Consider the following 10,729-nt stretch of genomic DNA (forward strand, 5'->3'; position numbering starts at 1 on the left):
TGTCCCCCCCGTCCCGAAAAACCCTGATTCCAAACTGATCTCTGGCCTATCCCTTATCAATCAATTTCCTCAAGGCAAATTAATCCTAATTCCTCTTCCTTCCCTGTTTTAAATTCAATTACTCAGCATTGATGAAATGCAATATTCCACCTGCTCTGCGTGTCTATACTTTGGATAATTATAGCTCAAAATCATCTTTAAAAAAAAGGTGTGTCTGCAACTGGCGTCTCAGTGCTTTGCAGGGTGTAGAAAAGTAACAATAATCTAGACAGAAGGGGAGAGATGTAACTCAAAACCAAACAAAGACAGAACAACTAGTTTGCAAAACAGGCCCGATGTAATTCTAGAAAACGTACGTTCCCAGCCCCTTCAATCTATAGGGCAAAGATTTTCCTACAAAAAGTATTTTTATGTCATAAAATAAAAAAAGCAAAGTCAGTGGGGTTGTTTGGCCTTATCAGTGGTCTGGAATCTCCTGATTCCTCTCAATTCTTTACCCAACATCCTTTTCTCTCTAGCCTTGAGGTTATGTCAACAGAGCAGAGGGCTGGTGCTTTCTTATCTTGTTTTGACCCAATCTGTGGGTCTTTCCACCTAGTACATTGACTTGCCTTTCCAGTTTTTCTCCCGTAGCTGTTTTTCGTGATTTAACTGGCTTGGGCTGTCGGCAGCACTGGAGTTGTCAGCTGGAGCTCCAGCAGTAAGACTCCTCCCTGAATAAACACACACAAGAGAAAAGAGTGAGATGATAATTCCATGATGAGATTTCCAATAATCGTTACAGGTCAGCTCATTTGCAGCTGGACAGACACACACCTAACGGATATCAGCTCTGCTTGCCGACCCCTGGTCTACACTATAGACTTCTGCCGGTCAGAGCTGTGATTCCCGACTGAAACAGCTGTACCAACCAAAGGCCCTAGGGTGAACACAGCTGTACCAGCAACACTGCACTTTTACTGGTATCGCGGGTTTTGCTCAGGGTAGAGGCTGGAATAAGCTGAACCAGCAAAAGTGCAGTTTTGCCACTACACATAGGCCAGGTCTACACTACAAACTTACGTCAGCATAACTCAGGGGTGTGAAAAACCTAGCCCTGGGCATAGACAGCGCTGTCGGCGGGAGGGCTTCTCCTGTTAACATAGCTCCCGCCTCTTGTGGAAACGGATTAATGACGCTGACGGACGAAGCTCACATAACGGTGTAGCAGGGTCTTCACTGAAGCGCTACAGCAGCGCAGCTCCATTGGTGCAGCTGCAGCTTTTTAACTGTGGACCTGCCCGCGGCGTCTGCTGCAGGAGAGCTTTGCTGGTATAGTATACCAGTATAAGAACATAAGAACGGCCATACTGGGTCAGACTAGGTCCATCTAGCCCAGTATCCTGTCTTCTGACAGTGGCCAGTGCCAGGTGCCCCAGAGGGAATGAACAGAACAGGTGATCATCAAGTGATCCATCCCCTGTCGCCCTTCCCAGCTTCTGGCAAACAGAGGCTAGGGACACCGTCCCTGCATATCCTGGCTAATAGCCATTGATGACCTATCCTCCAGGAATTTATCTAGTTCTTTTTTGAACCCTCTTATACTCTTGGCCTTCACATCCTCTGGCAAGGAGTTCCACAGGTTGACTGTGCGCTGTGTGACGAGTATGGCTACACTGGCCAAGCACCGTAGACATGGTCTAGGAGTGGGAGGTTTACTGCTTTATAGTGATACAGCCAGAGCGAGTAGACAAGCCAAAAGTCACTGGAAAGATTCCTAGTAGCTTCAATGGGCTTTGAATGAGGCCCTCCATTCGTGTATATGGGATTTAAATTTTAGCTCAAAGTTAAGCTGACAGTGTACCTGATGCTACAAGGATAGTTTGATCGTTAAGACTTGTTAGATTTACAAGTCAAAAAATGCTCCCTCACTCCTCCCCAAGTGTTGATGTTGCAAATTTAAGCCCTTAACAATTCCTTCACGGCTCTTCCCACCTCCTGATGGCAAGAGCAGCGCTAAAGCCTCGGCAGTCAGCTGTTGACGGCTCTACCAGCGAGGGATGAAGAACTACAGCCAAGGCTCAGAGCTGCAACAGGCCTGAAAACTTCCCTCAGTCAGTCAGGTCTACAGATCTGATTCACACGAACCGAATGGAAAAAGCGACTGTGTAAAATGTGCCCCTTTCCAGCTACAACCACAGCTTTAAAAAAAAGAGAGGAAAGTCTCTTTTCAGTTTCAGCCCTGATCCAGGAAAGCACTTAATCACATACTTAACTATCAGCACCTTAGTAGTACCAATTGGAACTGTTCCTGTGTTTAAAAGTTAAGCACATGCTTAAGTGCTTTGCTGGATCAGGACCAGGGAAATTTAAAAGCACACTTAAAAGCAGCCAGGATACATTAAAGCTTCCTCTATTTGCATGCGGAGTACATAAGGGATTACAGGGAGAAAGGAGAGTGGTGAAGAGTTGCCAGCTACAGGGCTTTGGAAGCCAGAGTACCCTGCATTGGTAGAAAATGATACTGACGCAGCTGTGAATTCTGTCTTGCCATTGTAATTCACTGCCAGCTCCCTTAATGCCAAAGCACGAGCGGTAATGGAGTCTGTTGTGATGGATTACAGAGAGACAGGATCCAGGCGCCCACCGTTCACGACAGAAGCATCCTGCTTCCACCTTATTCTCTGTAGTCTTATGTCTGAAAACAGGCTTTCAAAGCCACCTGCAGTTTAGACACCATCTGAACTCTCCTCGACAACCTCTCTGCCGAGACTAAGGACTGAATGGGCCACGGACATGAGCGTCCCCTTTGGGGGACCCCTCCCCAGATCAAAGTTGAAGCACATTGGCAGTGGGAGAAGCCGTGGGGGTTACATGCCTTGCCAGTGACAGAGGGGACTTGAGTTCTGAGACTGTCAAGCCAGCCCAGCTGGAAATGCTCTTGCTTTAAAAGTATAACTCTGATGTCTCTTCCCAAGGAAAATACGATCAGAACATTTGCAGTCACGGAGCTGTCACCAGTCCTGCCTACCCCAGGTACTAAAATAAATAAAAAAGTCACTAGGCAGGATCCCAAAGAAATCATGGATTTGTATGGGGGTTGCTTTTTTTTTTTATTTTTAATTTTTTTAAATATAGATGTGGGGTTCTTTCTATTCACTTCTCGACCTTTGAGAGCACTGCCCATTATTTGTCACCTTGTGCTCCTCTGTCTGCCTGTTCTCTCTTTTCTTATACTTAGATTAGAAGCTCTTTGGAATGGGGCCACTGTTTATCTTCTATTTGTACAGCACCTTGCACAGTGGGATCCTCATTTATGATTATAATACAAGTAATAACTGAGCCTTTAGGTACCAGAGGGGGAGCCGTGTTCGTCTGGATCTGTAAAAAGCGACAAAGAGACCGAGCCTTTAGGTTTTATGTTTTCAATCTTTTCTCCACCACCACCAGGGCTAGAAACTTAAAAAAAAAAAAAGGAAAGCTGAGATTCTCCCACACCACATGATGCCAGGAGCTGGGGCTTTAAGAAACATCAAATATCACAAGACTTGCAACAACAAAACCCAAACTTACAAGAGATGGCAATGTTATGCCGCAGAATCTCACATTCCTTCCCCAGGCCACTCCCCGGAGCTGTCAAAACAGCCGTTGCATCACAGCCGACAAAGGCAACTTATCAGAAGTGAAACCCTGAGAAAATACTTTTCACCCAAATTCCTCCCCAGCATTAGTCCACTAGAGTATGTCACTTGCTTATGTCCATGCTCAGTCTTAAACGGCTAGCAGGCCTGGAGGCTAGTGGGGAAAGCAGGACTCCTGAGTTCTAGCCTCACCTCTGCCACTGACTCGCTGTAGCCCACTCCCAGTTCCATGGCTCAGTTTCCCCACCTGTAAAATGAGGATAACAGCACATACCATACCAAAACACGGGGGGAGGGAGCCTTTACAGGCAAACCCTATTCAGTTAAAAGTTTTATGATGGGTAAGAACTGTAATTTACTTTGTACAGGCAGCAAGCAATTTGCTCTGAGAGCCCTCGGACAAGGACACAGATTAGAATCAGAGCTGGTGAAACCATGGGGCTCAATGGGACTATGGCGCTGCCTTGAAATCGGAGTGGCACTCATTTACCCCGGCAGTGAATTTGGCCTCCGGATAGAAAGGGTTAAGTCGGAGAGGCCTGGGTGGGAAGGAGAAGGGGTCTCCGTTCACACATGAGCAGCTGGCTTCAAATATCTAGGCCGCAGGACCTAGATGCCACGGGGATGGGTGCTCTATAAATAGCTACAAAAAGGGAGGGCTGACCTTTTTACAGCTGTGTCCTGTAGGACCATCTGAGGGGACAGAGTCACGGGGACCGCAAAGAGAGCTCGCTCGCTCACCATTCTCCGTGAGAGATGGGGTTAAGAGAGCAGCTTTTAAACAGGCAAACTAGGGCGATCCGTGGCACCCATCCCCTTCCCAGAACACGCGCCGCTTCTGACTGCAAATTACGGGTTTACGAGCTTAGCCTGGAGTGACCCAGTTTCTTAACTGGGGTCTTGTTGTCTGGGCTCTCAGCGGCCACCACGACTTGTGTGGCTCTCCTGGGCACACCCAGCATGGACTCAGAGCCAGGGGTGCCTCCCTCTGAGCCCCTCCCTCCTCCGGGATTGCACGCTCCAGCGCAGCAAAATAAAAGGAACATCTGGGGCGGAGATGGCAGGCCTTAGGCCGGAACCAGAGTGCAACCAGGCTCCCAGCAAACTTCCCACACTCGATTCATTGCCTGATGAACTCAGGCCGCCACTGCCACTGCCACGGCAAAGTTTTCCCCCTGCTTTGGATAACTCCTCCAAGTAAGTCAAATCACAAGCCTCTGGATCCACCCCTCCTTGTGTCTTACCACATAGCAATCTTTGTCTCAAGCTTTGCAACACACACACACGCAAAGAGACACTCCCAAGCTTGTCCATTAATTGTAGAAACACTGCACCCTAGGTGGCTGGGCATTTTTTCCATAATCATCCTGAGTTCCCTTTGCAAACAAACTGCCAGCAAACCTCAGAGACGGGTTCTGAGCAGCAGATTCTGCATTGCTTCAGAATCTGGGAGCATGCTGTTTTTGGGGCAAGGGGCGAGATGGGTGTGCCCATATGGGTGCTCCCGGCCGACATTAAAGGCGAAGCTTTTGCACTGTGCAAGCAGACGCTGCTTGCCCTGGGGATTAGGGAAACGGCCTGCAGCAGGTTTAAAACTCTACAGGAGAGATCAATAGCTCTTAAGAACAACCCCAGCCCCCAAATATTTTATTACAGTGCACCAGCCAAACGAAGTCAGCCACCCCTGCCCCAAAGACAGCCAGCAAATGAGTTGTCGCCTTGCGGATCCAAACCACCCCCCTACATTACAGATGTGACAGTGATCACAACCCACTGATTACCCCCCCTCCCATACACCCTCTGCAAACTCTGCTCCTCAGCAGCCATATTTCTTTCACAGCTGGATCTGTCCCACTCCCCACCGCGCAAGCCGCGTGCCTCCAGCTTTTTACCTGATATGGGCGTGTGTGGAAAAGTTTCTTTGCAGATTTCACTCTGAAGCTGCTTCAGGGCAAGGGACGACTTTTCTCACCTTCGTCTTGTTGTCAGCACGGCGCTGCTCTCCCTCCCCACCCCTCTTAGTGCTAATGTAAATGCAACTAATCCGGATTCTACTACTACTGTGCTGAAACCTTGTAGCTGTCCTCCCCCCGCACACATAGATGCATGCAAGCCCTCCTGCCTGCATGGGGTGCCCAAAACACCCCCACGCCCCTGGAACTCTCTGGTGCCACTTTGCTGCCTTCTCTAGGAAGTTTTTTATTTTTTATTTTTTTTTCCCCCTGGGTGAATTGATCAAGGACAGGACTCCAGGCTGCTGGGGAAAGAAAAGCTGCTGGGGTTTCTTGGCCTAGCTTTTGTGTTTGCGGAAGAGACATCTGCTGGGTTGGAGGATTTACAGCAGCCAAGGAGGAGGGAAAAGAGATTATTTTTTCCCCTCCCTCCCAGTTGAAGCAATACACAAGAGCTGGCTGGAGAAAGAAAGGCAGGGCAAACAGTCCCAACAAAATTAGCCTTAATTGGTATGTGCAGGAGCTGTCTCATAGGGCCAAAGCAAAGCAGATCAACCTACTGGGGATTACACTGAAATATCATCATGCTCCTTTAAGGCCTGCAGGATCTGACATTATTGGATCAGATGGCCGGTCCATCTGGTTTCTTATCCAACAGCAGCCAGCGCCCAGTTCCTGTGATTTTATTGTGAGTCTGGCAATATTTGGTGCGTGTTTCTTAAAGCTCCAGCTGCTGGAGGCACGTGATTAGGTGCGACTCTCAGGTGTGGTAGGTTTCTAGCTTTCATAGCTACGGAGAAAAGCATGATTGAGACAACAGATGGCAAAGAACAAGAACCTTGCTTTAAAAAATAAAAACAAGCAAACAAAAAAGCCCACGTGATTTTTAAGCCAACCTCATCAGATTCTGACTCATTTTTAGGGGAAACTCTTCCATAATACAGGTAAACAGTTGTGAGATACTCTTTAAATTTAGGACAGCAGCTGAGGGGGTTATAACAGAAATGATCAGATAATAATTCAGGGAGTACAATCTGCCTAGCCCTGCAATGACATTAATTAGGAGGGTGTACACTTTGTAGCTTGCCTCGGCTGAGCTCATTGCACACCTCAGGGGCTTCTTGCATCCCTCCATCCTCCCCATCCCCTCCGCGCCCAGCTCCCTGGGTACCACGCTCCCATACCCCTCTATTCCAGGGACTCCCTGCAAACCCCCCATGCCAGGGGCATGTACCCCCCATTCCTCCAATATCCCCCATTCCCCCCATGCTAGGGGCTGCATGCCCCTCATTTCACCAATTCCCATTTCTCTCCCCCACTCCCATACTGGGGGTTGTGTCCTACCCCATTCTCCTCTCCCTCCATTCTCCCTTCCCCCTATGCCTCCCATTCCTCTCTGCTCCCATACCAGAGCTGCATGCCCCCCATTCTCTCATCCTCACTCCATGCCAGGGTATCTATGAGTCACCCCTACATCCTCCCAGATGAAATAAACTCCTCTTGCCTATCTCCATAAGAAATGCTGCCACCTGGACATTATGACTAGTACATCACAGCTCACGGGGTTTTTATACCTGATGCCTCCCTCCAGCAGAGCCAGTTCTACTCTCACCCTGGACAAATATCACTAGAAGACCTTTAAAAATCATCCTCATTGGCATAATGGATGGCACAGGGGTGTGCAGAGCCATTCATATTTAGGTTCCACTTAGCCCAAATCATTAAGTAGCCAAAACAAAAAATCCGCCTGTCTGAAATGAGCTGGCAGGGACAGGCACATGCACCACAAAACCCACCGTCATTCTTGCAGCGTTCCCACCTCTCAAGATTTCATTGCGAGTCTCATGATATTTCCAGCTGCTGGAATCATGAGATTGCAAGAGAGTCTTAAAAAGGAAACAAGACAAAAAGTAACTTTCTTGTCCTTATGGTTGAAGAGAAATGCTTAAAAGCATGAAGCAACTGAACCCTAAAGTCTCAGGTACCAGAAAGCAAAGAAGACCACTCCGCAAAAATGTCGCAGTGCTATAAAAATGTTCATAATGTTTAAGCCAATCATGATTTAAAAACAAATATGATCTTTTACCCTTTAGACATATCCTTTTCTCTTTAATCTTTTCTGTGCTTCTTTACTGGGAAGCAAAACTGGTCCACAGACAACATTGTTGGCCTAATTGCAATTTGCTGCAGGTTATTTTTGCCCTGTGACTATTTTTTTTAATTAAAGTATTTATTGTAAAGGGAGTGTATGACAGAGACATGCACTCACACACTGGCCTCCCTATTTCTGAACCGCAGCTGTCAAAGAAATGCCATCTCCCACAAGCCAGCCGCTGCACTGATTTGGGTCTCACATCTGAAGCTAAAGGCAAGAGGAGTAATTCAGAAGACAGAATGAGTAGCAGGGCTGCTGCAACAACATAGGAAAAAGAACCAGTCCAGCAATGAGCTCTTCTTAAAGGACAGCCAGTGCGTTATGTAAATAACACAACTTGGATGTTAGGTAGCAGCAGAGGTGAAAGTAGGCCAGTACAGCGTACCGGCAAGAGCCAGAACGCCATGCCAGACCGCACCGGCTTTCGCTGCGGGGATTTAAAGGTCTCTGGGCTCCCCCCTGCAGCTGGCAGCCCAGAGTCCTTTAAACCCCCTGCCCGCGACTCCGGCGGCTGGGCTGGGGCCGGATTTAAAGGGCTCTGGGGTGCCACGGCTGCGGTCAGCCCAGAGCCCTTTAACCCCCCCCCCCGCAGCCGCTGAGATTTAAAGGGCTCAGAGCTCTCTGCCGCTGCGGGCAGCCCAGAGCCCTTTGAATCCCAGCCACAGCACCGGTGGCCGGGCTGGGGCCAGGATTTAAGCTCTTGGCCCTTTAAATCCCTGCCCCAGCCCCACAAAGCTCGGGGTTCCCCACGGCGGCCGGAGCCCCGGGCCCTTTAATTTGCCCCCGAGCTCTGGGGGCCTCCCAGCCACCTCTTCAGCTGGGAGCCCCTAGTTGATTTAAAGGCCCTGGGGCTCCCAGCCACAGCTGGTGCCCCAGGGCCTTTAAATCTTGAGAGCCACGCCCACTTCTGGATGAGGCCCCGCCCCTTCAGGACTCCAGCAGTACCAGTAAGTCCTGTAAATTACTTTCACCCCTGGGTAGCAGGGAATATTGTTTTCTGGCAGTGGTTTTGTGAGGTTTTGGATCAAAGAAATGTAGCGAACAACAAATCAGGATTCAAGGCAACAAGAGTTACAGAGTGTGGAAAGCTGGAGGGGGATGGGGAATCTTGTGACTGCGAAAAGCCAGACCCCTGCCCCATCAGTACTTTCACAGAGCTCCCTCTGTCCGTCACTTGGCCTGAATGATCTGCCTCACTCCTGTCAAACTAGATCCACACACAACCCCTTCCCTACACACAGCCCCATATACTCCAGCAACTACTCACCCACCCCTTTCCCGCAAATCGCACAACTACACACTCACACCTGCTGCCGATGTGTATTTCCATATAGCCCCCACCTGCAAGTACTTCCCCCCACTTTCACCTACCCAACCCCACAGCACATGAACACCCCTCATAAGAACAGCCCTACTGGGTCAGGCCAAGGGTCCATCTAGCCCAGTGTCCTGTCTTCTGACAGAGGCCAGTGCCAGGTGCCCCAGAGGGAACGAACAGAACAGGGGATCATCAAGTGATCCATCCTCTGTCACCCATTTCCAGCTTCTGGCAAACAGAGGCTAGGGACGCCATCCCTGCCCATCCTGGCTAACAGCCATTGATGGACCTATCCTCCATGAATTTATCTAGTTCTTTTTTTTAACCCTGTTTTGGCCTTGGCCTTCACAACATGCTCTGGCAAGGAGTTCCACAGGTTGACTGTGTGTTGTGTGAAAAATACTTCCTTTTGTTTGTTTTAAACCTGCTGCCTATTAATTTCATTAGGTGACCCCTAGTTCTTGTGTTATGAGAAACAACACTTCATTATCTACTTTCTCTACACCAGTCTTGATTTTATAGACCTCAATCATATCTCCCCTTAGCCTTCTCTTTTCCAAGCTGAAAAGTCCCAGTCTTATTAATCTCTCCGTTCCATACCCCTAATCATTTTTGTTGCCCTTTTCTGAACCTTTTCCAGTTCCAATATATCTTTTTTGAGATGGGGCAACCACATCTGCACACAGTATTCAAGGTGTGGGCATACCATGGATTTATATAGAGGCAACATGGTATTTTCTGTCCTTTTATCTATCCCTTTCTTAATTATTCCCAGCATTCTGTTCACTTTTTTGACTGCTGTTGCACATTGAGCAGATGTTTTCAGAGAACTATCCACAATGACTCCAAGATCTCTCTTCTGAATGGTAACAGGTAATTTAGACCCCATCATTTTACATATATAGTTGGGATTATGCTTTCCAAACTCCTCTGCACACAAACAGCCTCACACAGCTGCCTGCAAACACGCTTACTCCTACATACAAACACACAATTTCACACACACTCCCCCATCACAATCCTTTGACTACCAATCCTCTACTCAGTACACACATATACTCCCCGTCACAACCACTACACTCACACCACCCCATCACAATCCCCTACACTCACACCAAACTACACACATGCTCTCCTGACTCAATTCCCTGTATTTATAACCCTCCTATGCACACTCCACCGTCAGAACCCGTACACACTCACTCTCAGCTACACATACACATCACAACCCCCTAAACTCACAACCCTCCTATGTACACTCACAACTACATACCCTATCCTGCACACACAACCCTCCCACACACACTCCACCATCGCAACATTCACACACACACTCCAGATCAGAACCCAATGCACACTCATTTACAACTACACATACTCTGCCATCAGAATCCCCACAATCATAGAAAATCCTCTACATTCACAAGCACACACACTGCCCCATCGCACCCCTTCCTACACACTCCACCAACACAACCCTTATACACTCACTATACACACACACTCCATCATAATCCCCCACAATCACACCAATCCCATACACACTCACCACACAAACACACTCTCCCCTATATACTACTCACAGCTACACACACACATCACAATCTCTAACTTGCACAACCTTCCAATACATTTACAACTACATTCCCCCCCATCACAACCCCCTACACCGAGACCAAATTCC

This window comes from Mauremys reevesii, linkage group 24, assembly GCF_016161935.1.
Source record: "Mauremys reevesii isolate NIE-2019 linkage group 24, ASM1616193v1, whole genome shotgun sequence".
Classification (NCBI taxonomy): Eukaryota; Metazoa; Chordata; order Testudines; family Geoemydidae; genus Mauremys; species Mauremys reevesii.